Source organism: Molossus molossus, unplaced genomic scaffold (assembly GCF_014108415.1).
Source record: "Molossus molossus isolate mMolMol1 unplaced genomic scaffold, mMolMol1.p scaffold_m16_p_8, whole genome shotgun sequence".
Lineage (NCBI taxonomy): Eukaryota > Metazoa > Chordata > Mammalia > Chiroptera > Molossidae > Molossus > Molossus molossus.
The window spans coordinates 42,857,308-42,874,102 of NW_023425402.1; the positions used below are offsets into that span (position 1 = coordinate 42,857,308).

General features: G+C 38.8%; 1 protein-coding gene across 1 annotated transcript in view; it reads left to right on the forward strand.

Moving 5' to 3' along the window:
- The first annotated feature begins 15,537 nt into the window (after positions 1-15,537).
- Positions 15,538-16,795, forward strand: part of BCKDHB (branched chain keto acid dehydrogenase E1 subunit beta) — a 263,784-nt gene continuing 262,526 nt past the window's right edge. Inside the window, exon 1 of the mRNA XM_036249160.1 lies at positions 15,538-15,556. The gene's annotated coding sequence lies outside the window, so the exon portion shown is untranslated. The remainder of the gene's footprint in view (positions 15,557-16,795) is intronic.

A 16,795-nucleotide genomic window follows, 5' to 3' on the forward strand; every position in this document is an offset into this window, starting at 1 on the left:
TTCGGTTCCCGCTAAGGGCTGGTACCTCGGCTGCAGTTTGTCCCGGCCCTGGTTGGTCGTGCGGGTGGCAGCCACTCGATGTGTTCCTTTCACATCGATGTTTCTCTCTCTCTCTCTTCCTCTCTCTCCCTCCCACTCTACTTGAACAAAAAATGGAAAAATGTCCTCGGGTGAGGATAAAAAAAAAAAAAAAGTCAAAGTTGAATAAGAGTATTAACGACCAATACAAAAAATAATGTTAAAAAAAAAACACAACTTCTGCCCTGGCCGGTTTGGCTCAGCGGTTAGAGCATCAGCCTGCGGCTCAGAGAGACCCAGGTTCAGTTCCCACTAAGACCACATATCTCGGTTGTAGTTTGTCCCCGGCCCTGGTTGGGTTGTGCGGGTGGCAACCACTTGATATGTCCCTTTCACATCAATGTTTCTCTCTCTCTCTCTCTCCCTCCCTCGCTCTCCCTCCCACTCTGTCTGAACAAAAAATGGAAAAAATGTCCTCGGATGAGGATAAAAAAACAAAAACAAAAAACACAACTTCCATGGCTGGAAACCTTTTTAAAGAAAGGCTTTATTGGATCATATGCTAACCAGGAAAATACTACATCCTTGGGCATGAGGTCTAAACCCCCAGCAGCAGGGCTGCACGGAGCAGGCAGCATATGCGCCATCCTGAAGTAGAAGAGCACTTTTTAGACAATCTGTTTTGGGGTTTGGGGGAAGAAAGTTGTCAGTTGTTTTGAAAGAATTTACATTGGTGGGTGATCCCTGCCGCCAACCCCCAGCCATGCCCACCCCCCGCCGTGTTGGAGTTAGAACTTCTCTCAGCCATATGTTTCTGTGGAATAAATACTGGGATTAGGGGAGAGGGAGAACGCCTGTGCCCGGGCCTGGGCATCTCTTTCGTAGCTGCCACATTGGTTTTTCTATAATCACTTGGGGTTTGTACATTTTTGGCGGGAGAGACACAGATTTTTACACTAATATATGAATCTAGCTCAATGCAATTTTAATCCCCTGAACTAGGCAGGTAGTAATAAAGGTTGAGTTTTCAAAAAAAAAAAAAAAAAAAATAAAGAAAGAAAGAATTTACAGTGGCTACCGATAAGAGGGGTGGGAGAAGGTGAAGTGGGGGCAGTTCTATGACAGGATCAGAGTGTGTAACAAATAAATATTTATGACTTCTTTTTTAAATTTATCTTTATTGTTGAAAGTATTACAGATGTCCCTCCTTTTCCCCTCATTGAACACCCTCCTTCCCACTCCTGCCCTGCCATTCACCACAATGTTGTTTGTGTCCATTGGTTATGCATAGAAGTTCTTTTGTTTCTCTCTTCCCACCTCCTATCCCCTTTCCCTCTGAGGTTTGTCAGTCTGTTCTCTACTTCCATGTCTCTGGATATATTTTGTTCAAGAGCTTATTTTGTTCATTATATTCCACAAATAAGTGAGATCATGTGATATTTTTCTTTCTCTTACTGGTTTATTTCACTTAGCATAATACTCTCCAGGTCCCTCTATGTTGTCTCAAAGGGTAAGAGAGCCTTCTTTCTCATAGCTGCATAGCATTCCATTGTGTATATGTACCACAGCTTTTGTATCCACTCATCTGATGGACACTTAGGCTGTTTCCAGATCTTAACTATTGTAAATAGTGCTGCTATGAACATAGGGGTGCATATATTCTTTCAGATTGGTGTTATATTTACCACTTTTGATTGGTGAGGGGAAACAGTCCTGAAAATTCATACATATGTATGATGTGATAAGTGTAGTTAGTGGCTTGCTAATAGAAACCTGGAGATTGATTTTTTTTTCTTTATTGATTTTAGAGAGAGGAAGGGAGAGTGAGAGAGAGAGAGAGAGACAGACAGACAGAAACATGGATAAGAGAGAACATCTATTGGCTGCCTCCTGCACACCCCACTCTGACAATCGGGCCCACAACTCAAGCATGTACCCTAACCAGGAGCTGAACTGGTCACCTCTTGGTGCGTTGGTCAACACTCAACCACTGAGCCACACCAACCAGGCCTGGAGATTGATTTAAAGCTCCAACATATATTCAACAATGTGTGCAGCCTTTTGTTAATAGGCCCACAGCTATTGACTAGTTAATTTTTTTTGTCTTTCTCACTCTCCAACTGCTGTAATTTAATCGAGAACATCTCAGAATTTTTCTGTTGTCAATAGTAATAGCTAAAATGTGTTGAGCACATTAATAATCATCACAATATCTCATGGAGATAAAAACTACTGTATTACTAAGACCATTTTGCAGATAAAGAAACTGAGTTACAAATTTACCCAAAGTCATTTGCTAGTAAGTGGTTCAGGCTAGTACAGACTGATACCAGATCCTTAACCATTATACTCAATGTAGTAGACATGACACCCTAATAAAAATTAATAAGCCAAAATATATCCTGATGGACAGTGGCTTATTTTATTATTAAAAATTCAAGGAAAGAAAAAACTCATATGTTGGGCAAGGGCAACCAGTAAGTAGTAAGTACAGCGAGTGACAGAAATATGTTATTTATAAAAATTCCAAGATCTGTTTCATAATTCCAAGATTATTAAGTGAACCATAGCATTTTCAAGCTTGAAGGAACTGATTGCTTTAATTACAACCAATTTATTTAATATTTATTCATTTTGGGAATAGTCTTTCACTCAAGGTTCATGTATTATTTATAAAGGTTATGGATCTGCCCAGCTGGTGCACTCAGTGAATTGAGCATGGTCTCATGGACTGAGAGGTCCCGGTCTGTTCCTGGTCAGGGCACATGCCCAGGTTTCTAGCTCTATCCCCAGTAGGGGGCGTGCAGGAGGCAGCTAATCGATGTTTCTCTCTCACATCGATGTTTCTCTCTCTCTCTTCCTTCCTCTCTCTCTAAAAAGTCCTCAAAGGGAAGTGGGAAGGGAAGGCAGGATGAAATAAACCAAAGAATGTCTATGCATATATGCGTAAACAATGTACTGACAATAGTGTGGGGAAGACTGGAGCGGGGCGGGATTGGGGAGGAGGGGGTCATTAGGGAAAAAAGGAGAGGACATCTGAAATACAGTCAACAATAAAGATGAGTTTTAAAAAAACATATTTAAAAAGTTAATTTAAGTAAAAAGATTGTGGATCTGTTGCCCGCTTATCCATTCATGGTGAGGACCAGGAAGAAGTTCAAGCAGGGGATCCAATAAACTAAAATAGATAACCCATAAATCGTGCCTTTGGGTAATGAAGCATGCCCTCAGGCCCTTACTCTGAAGTAATTTCTGGCTAACATGACCTCCCATGGAACTACACTGGCATGAAATACATGGATACTTAGGGTGACCAATGGTTCTCATTTGCTAAAGACCTGGTTTTAGCACTGCAAGCGTCAAGTCCTGGGAATCCTGTCAGTACTGGGTAATGCCTCGGGCCAGAGCAAACCTGGCTAGTTGGAGTCCCTAGCACCACAGTTTGATCTGATTCTACAGCTAAAGATGAGCCAAGTCCTGGTGAAATGCCAGGAAGTGTTTTTCTCAAACCCTTTCCCTTTAACTTTCTATGTCTTGTTAGTTTCTGAGGCTCTTTCTCAATTCAAACAAAGATCTGAGATCACCATTTACATTTCAAAACTCATTCATCCTAGTGTGTTAATTCTCCCAATTTTGGTTTTAAGCCCTTTATTCTCAGGTCTGAAAGACATTTCAGGGAATTAGGGCAGGTAAGTTAAGTAATTTTGTAAGGGTAGACATGTCCTTAGGAGTGGAATCACTTTGGAGCAGCATTTGATTCTTTTAAGACTCTTAAAGGAAGAGGTTCAGAACAGACAGGACGTGCTCAACTGCCTCTCTACATCGCTTCCACTTCTTTACCCACAATTCCCACGCCGTTCTTTCCATGCCCTTGACCCTCCTTTATGCATTGTGACTATAGGCCAAGACAGGCTGCTCTCAGCCTTAAGACATAGAGTTTTTTTGTTTGTTTTGTTTTTTTAAATTTTATTTTAAATTTTATTTTTGTTACAGATGTTTCTCCATTTCCCCCCATTGACACCCTCCTCCCAATACCCCCACCCTTGCCCTGTCCCCAGCATTGTTGTCTATGTCCATCGGTTACATGTACATGCATATAAGTTATGTGGTTTATCTCTTCCCTCCCCCCACCACCCCCTCTTCTCAGGGTTGTCAGTCTGTACCCCACTTCCATGTCTCTGGGACTAGCCCATTCCTCAGACTGTTATGTTCATTATATTCCACAAATAAGTGAGATCATGTGGTATTTGTCTTTTTCTGCTTGGCTTGTTTCACTTAGGATAACACTTTCCAGGTCCCTCCAAAGACATAGAGTTTTAAGGACTGAAAACATAAGACACAAAGACCCCTAATTCTCCTTACTGAAATTTGAAGCAACAAGGGAAAAGTGAATGGGCACAGGTAGATTGACTCTTGAAGGTCTAGAATCAAGGAGTCTCTTACATGATCAAGGGCTTTTCTTCTTTCTAGTGCTGTTTGGGTATATTTAGAACTGTAGTTACCTCCTTGCCCTCCTATTCTCAGAACTGATATTGTCAGGAGGAGGCAAAGAAGAGGGAAAATGTTGCAGAATCCTGAAGAGTGCATCCAAGGAGACTGGACAGGAATATGGAAGAGGGTCCAGGGCAATTTAAATGAAGAAAAAGGTGGGGAAAGTGTCAAAAACTTGGGAATTCTAGCTATTGTGGTGTAGGCTATGTGGTGTTAAACATGTGTGTTTGCAATGAAGATGATGATAAACATGGAGTGTCAGAATATAATTGAAATTAGATTAGCAAAATTGTGAAGTAGGTTCAGTTTATGAAGGAATTCTAAATACTCTCACTTATGTGAGGTGCTTATAGTTTTGGTTTTTTTTTTTAATCCTCATGCAAGGATATTTTTTCATTGATTTTTTTCAGATAGAGTGGGAGGGAGGAAGGGAGAGATAGAAACATCATATCAATTGGTTGCCTCTCATACAACCCCAACTGGGGTTGGGATTCAACCCGCAACTGAGATACATGCCATTGGCTGGGAATCAAACCCACAACTCTTCAGCCTGTGGGCCAATGCTCTAACTGCTGAGTCAAACCAACCAGGCTGTAGTTTTAAGGAAAAATGGTATATGACTATGCAGCATAATAATCTCTCTATATATCAAGTTAATCTGGTCGCTTTTTGTGATTAGAACAGTAAATTCTATTTGTGAGTGCTCTCTGTGAATTTTTACTCATGTCTCATGGCCCTTTACTCACCACTTGAAGCAGCATAGCAGGAATTCCTTAGAATTTATTTTAAATACAATATGTCTGTAACACTGGGCATTGTGCTGAACATTTTACAAGTACCATCTTAGTTACTCCTGATGACAATCCTCTGATGTACTGTTATGAAACCCATTTTACATGTAAGAAAATGAAACTTAGGGATGTTAAATAACATAGACAAAGTGAAACAATGGTGGCAGGAATGGGATTTCAACCCAGGCAGTTTGTCACTAGGGTCTATGCTCTGCTCTTAATTTTGCCTATTCTAAAACATCATATAAATGGAATCATGCTGTGTGTCACTAAAAATTGATTTTAAAATGCAATTTTATTTTTAATAGTTTGAGCTTTTTCTTGAAAATCTTCTAAATAAATTATTTGTTCACTGAATTGCCATAAGCATAACATCCAGTAGAGAAGCACCTCTTAATTGCCTCAGCAATTTCTTATGTACGTATGTGTATGTATGTTTGCGTGTTTCATTATTTAGCCTTTTAATTGCCTTTTATTTTCTTTAAAAAAATATTTAAACCTCAAGAATGATCCTTATTTTATTTTATTTTTTGCATATTTTAAATCTTTATTGTTGAGAGTATGATCCTCTTAAAGTGTCTCAAACAATCTGGTGTCCCACTAGGACCTAGCTCTGGCCTTCAACCCAGTAGGTACTCAGTAAATACACAATATGCAAATACATAACTAAATCAAACAGTTATTGCCAGCAACTTCAATTGCTTTAGTGTAAAGGATTCCATTGTGTGGTACTGACTACCTATTTTGTCATTCATGCTTTCTAACCTGTAACCCATAACACAAAACAATAACAGAAGTAGGTGTTGGACAGCTTCAGTGTGATCTTTCTGTAGCAATCAAAGCAGCTAGAATGGCGTCTTGCATCATTGTGAACCTGAAGTTCATACCCCACTTACTACTTGCAGACTTGGCTGGTGATTTTGCCTTCAGGAATGTGAGGATTAAGTCACAAAGATGGACAAAGCGCAATCTTTTTTTTATTCTAAACCCAAGTTTTACTAACATTTCTGAATAATGATGATTTGTTTTGGAGAATATAGACATTAATTCCAAAGATGTCAGGATAGAAAAATCTAGGTCTGCTGTATCTATAACCAGTATGGGGTGTGCAAACCCTAGCCATAATAGAAGTTTTGAAAGGAGATTCTGGTTTGTTATTAGGGCGATAGAGTTATAACCCATGAATAAAATAAAAATCTATGGGTCCATGCTGATATAAGTAAAACACTGGATAAATAATCCAATCAAGGGTAATAAAAATATATTTATTAGAGTAGAATCTTAGTAATAAGTGTAGAAGGAATGATGAAAATAGAAAAATCATATTTGGCAAAAACCACAATAATAATTGTTTTAGATAAGAATCATCAATGAATAGCACATGATAGTATTTTCATAGTCTCAAAGTATCTTCCCACCAGATAATTATTAGTACAGAGAGAAAAATAGTAACATTACAGTACAAACATCTGACAGAAACCACATCAGCCCAGGGACCAAAGTTAGCCTCAACATTAAAAGGACAAATTGACACCATGTGCCTTCTGATATCCCCATGAGGAGGACACAACGCCATATCTGTGACAGTCTCACCAAAAATGCAAAATCTGAATTTAATTATGAGCAAACATCAATCATACACAAACTGAGGGATACCCTTCAAACCATAGGTCTACAGTCTTCAAAAGTGCCAAGGTCTTCAAAGACAAGTGGAGGGTACATGGCATTTTTTATATGCATTTTACAACTTTGGGTATGTCTAAAATGATTTTGAAATAAAATGTTTTTAAGAAACCTAACCCCCTCCCTTTTTTTTTTGTTCTTCATAAGCTTAATAGTGCACAGGTTATGGGGTTAACAAAGAGTGCCTGGGCTATGAATTATTAGAGAAGCTACATCAACCTGAATTGCTCCCTGAATCATGAGGAAAATTCCATTAATCCTCAACATTACAGAACAAGCTTCACCTTGTGGGTGAGAAATTGATTTCAACTTCTACCCAGATGGAATAAAGTGTAAGTGGCCTTCTCTCTGCATTTAGCGCGCAACAAAGCACCGTCAAGCTATTGGCCTCTCAACTACAACTCCTTGTCAAGAGATACTGCCTGTGAGGGACTTTCATGGGCAAACAGTACTTGACTGGCTTATGACTAAGTCTTCTCTATTATTTTTTGTTCTTATTGTTACTATTATTCTGCTTGATTGTAATGAAACCCCCAGCCAGCCAGCTGGTGTCTTTGTAGGGCACAAAGAAGTGCCTTGGCCACACATCAGGCTGTGCCTGGTTGGCTTCAGGAGTGGAAAAGGTTTTCAGCCTCGAGTATACCCTGTTCTCTGTGGACCTCTTGATAATTGATTACTGTGCTCCTTTCTTACCTCTCCCTATAGATGGCAAAACACGATTCATTCTAAGTTCCTTTATCTGCTACCCCAACCCTTATTAAAAGCCAGCACAGATTTTTTTCTCTGGGAAAAAAAAATTGTTTAGTGATTTATTCATTTTAAGCAAATAGCTTCAGCAATTCTCTAATCCCACACAAGTTTAAAAGTTATCATCTTTTTTTAAAGAAATGGCAGTGCACTTTTCTTTTTCCTTCTGTGCAACTGTTCACTTTTAGTTTGCACTTGAAATGATGTCTCAGTTAGGCCTGTCTTAGGCATCAAGGTCAAGGAAACGCTCTCCTGAGTGAAAATGAAGCTCTCATCCACTGCCACCCGCTTCCTTCTCATGATGGTGTATGGGTGACCTGGGGCTAAGTTTGAGCCCTCCTGAAGTTTTATGATCAGGGATAGAAAAGAAGAGGAGTGGGCAGAAGTCACACCTACTCCAAAATCGAATCACAGGGATAAGTTGGGGACAAACTGCAACCAAGGCACGTACCCGTAGCGGGAACCAAACAAGGGTCTCTCTGGACCGCAGACCGATGCTCTAACCGCTGAGCCAAACTGGCCAGGGTAAATGTCTAGCTTTCTGGAGTCTCTTCTTACACATACCACATCTTCTCCCATTCTGGTCTCACTCCTCTAAGGGTATCTTTGGAAGAAGAAGCCTTCAGTCATATGGCTAAAGGAAGAGGCTTTGCTGGAGAGGAGCAGAGTTAACCTTTCATTCCAGGAGTAGGCGTTTTTGTTTGGAGAATTGGCTGGTCACTGCCTGGCATCCTGTGTCAGCTGATAACACCGGTTACAAGCCCTGGAAGCTGCCAGAAACAACGAACAGTCGGAACCTCTGCTTTGCTGGACTTGAGGGCATCTTCAAGTTTCACCTGCGGTTACTGTGGGGCATTTTAGAGAATTTCCTCAACAAGATTATTTTTTTCTGTTAATTTAAAATTTTTAAAAATCAGTGTAGGAATAGAAAAAATTTCGATGTGGGTATGTAAGAAAATAAAACTGTTTTTAAATTTTTTTAAGTGAATAAAGCAGGTGGGTAAAATCTTGATAATTGTTAAATCTGGGTCATGAATAAATGGGTGTTCATTGGACCTTTAGCTCCAGTACTTTTAAGTGTAGTCTTACAATTTTTTATGATAACAATTTAACAGAAAATAAAAAGGATGATTCTTTTTTCTTTTTATTTATTTCTTTAGAATTAAGAGACACCTTTATTGAACAAGAGAAAAGAGTTTTTCAGTGGATGGACCGGTCCCAGAATCACATGGTGCCAGAGAGATCTTGTGAGGGCCCAAAGGCAGCCATTGGCTTTAACAGCAGAGTGGTTCCTAGGACCCCAGGGAACATGGAAGGGTGGTAGGCAGCTGGTGTGTTTAACTGAGATGCAGGCGTTAGTGCGGGCCTATCCGGATGGGGCAGGTGGGTGAGGGCATCTGGACAAAGGGGGATTTTCTCTTGAAGCCTGGCTCCCAGACTGAGTGGAGGAAGTAAAGGAGGAGAAGTGCCTGAGATTACATAGCAAAGAACAAGAACTGGAACCCTCAGAGATTTACAGAACTATATGGGTACCCCAGACAGTGCCATAATTTGTTCTTCATTCACAGTGATATTTATTTCACATGCACTTCAAGGTGAAGTCCAGGGCTGAGTGGGGGAAGAGCTGAAAAGGGGGCTTTAGGAGGCCTAACCTGGCCTCTCCTCTAGGTCCCAAGCAGTTTAGCTCCAGCCCCAAATATGCATTCCATGCACACACAGGCAAAGGCAGAGGCCAGCAGCAAATTAGGCAACTACTCCAAGGAGTTGATCAGCAGTTGCTACTCAAACATGCCCCTTGAAGTCTCACTCTAGACCCCAAGCAGATTATCAGTATATTCCTCCCAGCCACACACTTGCACTTCTAAGAGGGGCACAGCAAAAAGGGGTGCTTTTTTTTTTTTTTCCATGTGTGTTTTTATTGATTTTTTAGAGAAAGAGGAAGGGAGAGAGAGAGAAACATAGATGTGAGAGAGAAACATTGATTGGCTGCCTCCTGCATGCTCCCTACTGGGGATTGAGCCCACAACCCAGGCATGTGCCCTGACCTGGAATTGAACCAGGACCTCTCAGTCCATGGGAGGATGCTTAATCCACTGAGCCACACTGGCCAGGCGAAAAGGGATGCTTCTTGAAGGAGATATGTGGAAAAGGCAAAAGTATTATCTCCCAGGCTCCCCAGGTTACTCTTCTGAGCAAGACTGCTTTATACCGAGGGCAATGGAACACCTTGTTCTGCCGTGTGAACTGAGGTAGGTTACCTAAACTCTCGGAGCCTCAGTTTTAATTTATCACTTGTTATTAAGTCACTTCAATTTTTTTGGAAGTGGGCAAAATCTCATGAAATCCAACAAACAATGAGAAGGAGTACAATTCCTAAAAGACTGGAACTCTCATTTAGGTCCTGCCCTATTGCTTAAAACAGATAGTCTATATCTTAAGCATTAAACAAAAAGCTAGTTTTTAGGTAAAAAATTTAAAAATATAAGAAATGTTTTGGTATTTATTATAAGCAATATAATAAACAGTGACATACTGTATAATACAATATATGATAATAAACTATAGTATTATAAATAATAAATATTCTCATAGATTATAATGATTAATTATAAATAAACAGATATAGTAAATATTGGTACTTCACTACTGATGTTACTGATATCTCTTTGTACAATGAAAGAAATGGCAGCTGGATATGTGACCCTTAGTTGCCTACTAGTTGAATTAGAACAGGCTGGGCTATGCCGAGGTAACAAATCTTACTTGCTTAATCAAGCTGTCTCCATGTCTTTTATGGCACAAGGTCTTGTGAAATGGACACCTGAACACATAGTTGTCAGCTTGTCACACAAGAGAGGAAAACACTGAAGGGTCATTTGGCTCAGAAATAGCGTGTGTCCCTTCTATACATTAACACATTGTCTAGAACTAGTTACAAGGCCGCACCAGGCTGCGAGGAGAGCTGCGTGAGGTGTACCCGTTCAGTAACAGTCAGTCCCTTTCTCTGACATAGGCGGGTATATGACAAATAGAGCTCCAACCTAGGACTGAATGTAAGGTCACTTCTGCCTGGAAAGATCCAAAGAGGCTTGGGAAAGAAGCATTGTTTTTGCTAGATCTTCTAGACGGAATAGTCTCTGGAGAAGCAGTGGGGAGTGGGGAGACACCCTACAAAGAAACAACACAGAAGTAAAAAAGCACTAAATGTTTTAGAGATCTGTTTTGCTAGAAAGGACAGGCCTGGGAATGAAATCTTGAAATCGTTGGTCAGGTGAATAGAGTCATATATACATACCATGCTGGGGGGGGGGGGGGGGTTATAGTGTAGATACATTTCCTGAAAGTGTTTGAAACTTGATATTATGGAATAGGAAGGGATAGTCAAACCATGCCGACCCAAACCCAGGAAGTAAAGTGACTTGCTCAGGGTCATATAGCTAATTAGTAAACGAACATGGATTAAAATCCATGTTTCCTGATTTCAAGTTCAAATTTTGTGTGGCTCTCCCATAATTATGACATGATTTTGAAAGATTAATCTGGAAGAGGTACACAGAATGAATGAGATAGTGGGAAGGCCAGAGATGGGAAGACCAATTTAGAGAATATTTTAATTTTTTTCTAAATAAGGAGAAAGGACTCTGAACTAGGCCATTTATCAAGAAGTATGGAGGAATATGTAATTGGAGTCAGAGAGAAGTGACTTCCCACTGGAGTTTCTCCTTCCTTTATGACTTTGTACAATAGGTCTTCAGCTACGTCCTTACCTCTGGCGAGGTTGTCAGGAGGAAATGAACATGTATGGCTCAATCCCACATTCTCTCCCTTTGTCTTCTTTCTCTGCCATGCAACAGGGGGAGTAGGACAGGATTGTGGTGTCAAGCTCAGTGTTTGATTGGTAGGTGAGTTTAATTCTGTGTTGAGGCAGTGTTAGCATGCTCCTGTGGCCATGGATTCAAGCCACATTTTCAAACTCAACATCATCAGGAAGATAAACCACAGAACTTATATGCATGTATGCATAACCATGGACACAGACAACAATGCTAGGGGTGAGGGGGGGGGGCAGGATCGGGAGGAGGGTGACAAGGGGGAAAAAGGAGACACATCTGTAACAAAAATAAATTAATTTTAAAAATCAATTAAAAAAATTCAGTTTGTGGAAGTAGAAAATTTTAAGACCTAGTTTTCTCTTAAGCTTTTAAGTTCAACTTACAAATCTCTCTTCTATTTATGACCTTAGTATTAAACAATAGTTTTTACAAATTTAGTTAAGTTTTATTAAAAGAGAGAGAGAGAGAGAACTCGTGGACATGAACAACAGTGTTGGGATTGCCAGGGTGAGGGGAGGGTGGAGGCAGAGGAGGGTGGAGGGAGTTAAATGGTGATGGAAGGAGACTTGACTTGGGGTGGTGAACACACAATACAGTGTAGAGATGATGTGTTGTGGAATTGGACACTGAAACCTGTATAATTTTGTTGACCACTGTCACCGCAATTAATTCAATAAAGGGGGGAGGGGAAAGCAAATAAATAAATAAATAAAATCTAGGAAAAAATAAAACTATTCCTTTGGTTACCATTGTCTGCTTAGTGTGTTTTATTTCTTAATTGGATCTGAATTCAGGAAAAGAAAGGGTAATTATTTATTATCCCTCTTAAACCGAAACAGAAGGAATAGAGCATCATAAACTTGGAATGGAAAAGATCTCAGATATTTTCTAGGTCAACACTTTCTATTTATAAGAAAAGGAACAGGATTCTAGGAAGTTTGGCATACTCAAGGTCACAGTTGCAGTGTTCTGGGAGCATTCTCCTACTCGGTTATGGAAAGATGGTGATGGGAAGACAGCAAACTATAAACAGACATAAGATGCCAGCGGCATGGACAGAAGGGAGGTGGAACTATAGGCCTGGATATAGATTTGTTTAAGAAATTTTTTTCCTGTGGAAATTTTATGTTTTCTGTAAGCAAGTATCTCACTAATTTATTTATGCTTTCAATCTCTAGTAGCATGTGCTGAAAGTCCTTCGCCTTGTCCACTTTATGCAAATGTGTACCTAGAAAATACAAGTAAATACTGGAAACATAGGGACATATAATATATGTACAGAAAACATAAGTTAAATATTTACAATTTGTTATTTTACATTAATCCAACTGGAATTATGTTTATATTTTGAACTTAAGTTTCAAATATACTCAAAAACTTAAGTTCAATTAACTTAAAATTTTAATTTAAATTTTCATGTCATAATATCTTTTATTGGAAAACCCATCCTTCTCCTACTGATTTGAAATACCATATATATTATATACCACGCTTTATGTGTGTTTGGGACTATTTATAAATTTTCCTTTCTGTCCATTTGTCTGGCTGTACCTTTGCCAGTGCCACCCCATTTTGGGGAGTGTTGGACTTCACACGACAATTATCATGGGCAGCATGGGAAAAAGTCAGGCATTAGGTTTGAGTCTAGGGTTTTAATCCAGGCTATATCCCTTGCAGATGTATGTCCATAAGAAGGGAATTAACCTTCTGAACCTCAATTTATTCATCAAAGGGTGATAAGAATTGTCCCTAACTAACAGAAATGCTCTGAAGACTAGGGAAAATACTTGTAAAGCGCTTACCACTCTCTAGTACACAGTAGACCCTCACAGAGAGAGTTGCAATGGCCACTGAGTGAGAGCGGAAAGAGAGATCTGTGAGAGACAGAAGGAGCAGCCCAAGGACAGGGCTTTGAAGGGTGTTTACACAGAAGGGTGGAAGGAGGTAGAGGAACCTCTGAAGATAATAACCCAGTGGTAGTGGAAAGGGACATGGCAGACTAAAGGAGGAAACATGATTAGTCAATAGTGTCAAATGTTTCATATCAGTCCAAAAGGATGAGTGCTAAGAAGAAGCTAGGGTTAGCATATCACTTTTTTTTAATTTATCAATTTTGTTACAAATATTTCTCCTTTTTCCCCCCCAGACACCCTCCTCCCTATCCCGCTTCTCCCCACCCCACGCCAAGCATGTCAGTTTTTACTTCCTTTAAGCTGACAGTTTTAGAGAGAAGTTTGGGCAGAAGCCTGTTAAAAATGTCATGTGAATACACAGGCCCTATCCCAGGAGGAACTAGTAACTTGGTAGGTCTGGAGCAGAGCCTGGGATTTCGTAGACTTGCATTCTAGCTGATAAAGATACAGTGATGGGGGATCATGCTGAGAAACATTGCTGTAGTCTTTAAGAGTGTTATTTCTTTTTGGTTTGTGTTACACACTAGGTGGGTTGCATAATGTTCTCTGGAATGGCTTGTCTATATCTGCCCTAGGTTACACCTGTTTCCAATGAATGGACATTTCTCTGCACGAAGGCTTTTTAAATTGGAGAGAAGGTCTATGTTGGTTGGTGAACCACACATCAAGAAGGAAGTAGCAGTAACCATCCATCTTCCTAACCTCCCATCCCATGGACCCAGGACAGGATAGCATTCCAAGGTCCAGGAATGCTTCTTCCTCAGGGTGACAGACACTGGTGACAACTCTGAAGCCAAGCGGTTGGGTCATGGTATCATCTGAACATCAACCAGCCATGGTGCCATTGGAAGCGTGGGTGGTCTTGATGTTGGATCAGCCAGTCCAGAAATTATTTCTACAACACGATGCATTTACTTCAGAGATTAAGACTTTTGAGAAGATGATTTGTATCTGGATTATATATTAGTCCCCACACAGTATTCAATAAATATTTATTAAATGAAAGAGAGAATAAATAAATGTTACATTTGTCTAGGAAACCAGGCATATGAAAACCCTGAAACCAACTTCAAAATGAGTTTGGAGTGAATGACCTTGATTAAATGACTTATCCCCATTTGTGCTGTGTTCTTTTATTTGTAAACAGAATATTGTGATGCCTTTCTCGTATATATTAATTTTTTAAACCACAAAGTATTTTAAGACTTTTGGATATGAGAGTTATATAAATAGTTTGCATTAATACATTTTTACTTAAAAATTCTTTACAGTGTACTTATTAAATATTGTATATCACATGCAAACTTATAAAGCATAATAAGCTTGGAGAGTGCTTATATTTTTTTTGAAGTTACTTTAGCTATTATTTAATTCATACTTGTTTAGAGGAATTAAGACATATGTAACAATTTTTAAAGCTATTTGCATCAAGCCTTGGTTTGAACCCCAATTTTACCCTATGCTTGCTTTCTCATCTAGAAGCTAGAGTTAATACCTACTTCCTAGGAGAGATGAGGATAAAATAAAATAATATCTGCAGGGTTTGGAGCTTTGTGTGTTACTACTTCAAGAAGCAAAGGCAGATACACCTAAATGCTGAAATAAAATTGCTGCCAAAAGATGAACTAATAAAGTCATTTTGAAATTTGTTGGTTGCTTTTGAAATCTGAGTCTTAACCTTTCATGAATATGTGCAGTATGCAAATCATTGTGCAATTGTATTCTGAAGAACAATATGAAGTGACAATAATTTTTATTACCTTATGCCACCTGGTGTCTTGACTAAGTCACTACAACCCATAATTGTAAATTGTTTTAAAAAAATCAGAACTTATATTTATTGGATATTTTTCTGGGCCCCGCACTGCATTAAGCCTTTTATATGTGTTAATTAGCTGATTAACTAATTAATTAAACAAATATTTACTGAGCAATTTCTATGTAGCAGTAACTTTTATGTATTATGTGATTTTGTCATCATGACATACATCTAGGTGAATTTTAATGTTCTCCCCATGAGATTCAGAGACGTTAATTGATACACCCAAGGTCATACATACAGCCAGAGATGGAAGAATAGGTATTTAAATCAATTTATCTCCCTGCCTCTATAATATGTAATAGTTAATCTACTCTTATTTATGTAACCATTTTTCTTTTACAGAATGGTTATGAAGATACTTCCAGTATAACAATTTTATCAATCAATTTTTATCACCTTCTATTTAGACTTAACTATCACACCACTTCATGCAAATGATAAGATCCCTGAGCTGTATAATCCCATTTACCCCCATCCTTTGTACTTTTGTTGCCATACATTTTACATCTAAATATATCACACAGCCCACAATACAATGTAATATTTTTTACTTTAAACAATCATTTGTCTTTTGATGGAATTAAGAAATGAAAAAAAAAAACAGCTTTTTTAGTATATGTGCTGCCGAAGGAGAACAGGATGCTTTTGTAGTTATCTATTTACTGGGTTTTTGGCCCTCTTCATTCCTTCTATCTGCATCTCCTTTCTTTTATTTCTGATTCTAATAATTGATTCCTCTCTCTCTCTCTCTTTTTCTTGGTCAGTGTAGTTAAAGGTTCATTAATTTTCTTTATCTTTAAAAAGAACCAGCTTTTGGTTTAATTATTTTTCTCTATTTTTTTAATATCCTCCTTTTCATTAATTTTTATTTTATCTTTATTCATTTCCTTCTTCCTGCTTTCTTTAGGTTTATTTTTCTCTCTATTTTCCAGTGTTTTAAAGTAGGAGATTAAGTAGTTGATTAGATATTTCTTATTTTTTAAAAAATAGGCATTTACAGATGTAAATTTTCCTATAGGCACTACTCTAGCTGTAGCCCATATATTTCAATTTATTGTATCTTCATTTTCATTCATCTTATTTTCTAATTTTCCTTTTGATTTTTTTTGACGCATTGGTTATTTGGGAGTATATTTAACTTCACATACTTGTGACTGTCCCAAATTTCTTTATTATTGATTTCTATTTTCATGCCATACTTTGTATTATTTCTGTTCTTTTGAGTGTATTGAGTTGTATTTTGTGGCCTAAACGCATCGCGTATCCTGGAGAATGTCCCATGTACGCTTGAGAAGTATGCATAATTTGCTGCGTTGTCGGGTGGAAAGGCTGTCGATGTCTGTTGGGTTAGTTGGTTTATAGCATGTTCAAGTTGTGTATTTCCTAGCTAGTTGTTCCAACCGTTATTGAAAGTCAGGTGTTGACATCTTCAACTGTTATCGTTGAATTGTCTGTTTCTCCCCACTTGCCTGCCAGATTCTGCGGTGTGTTTTGTAG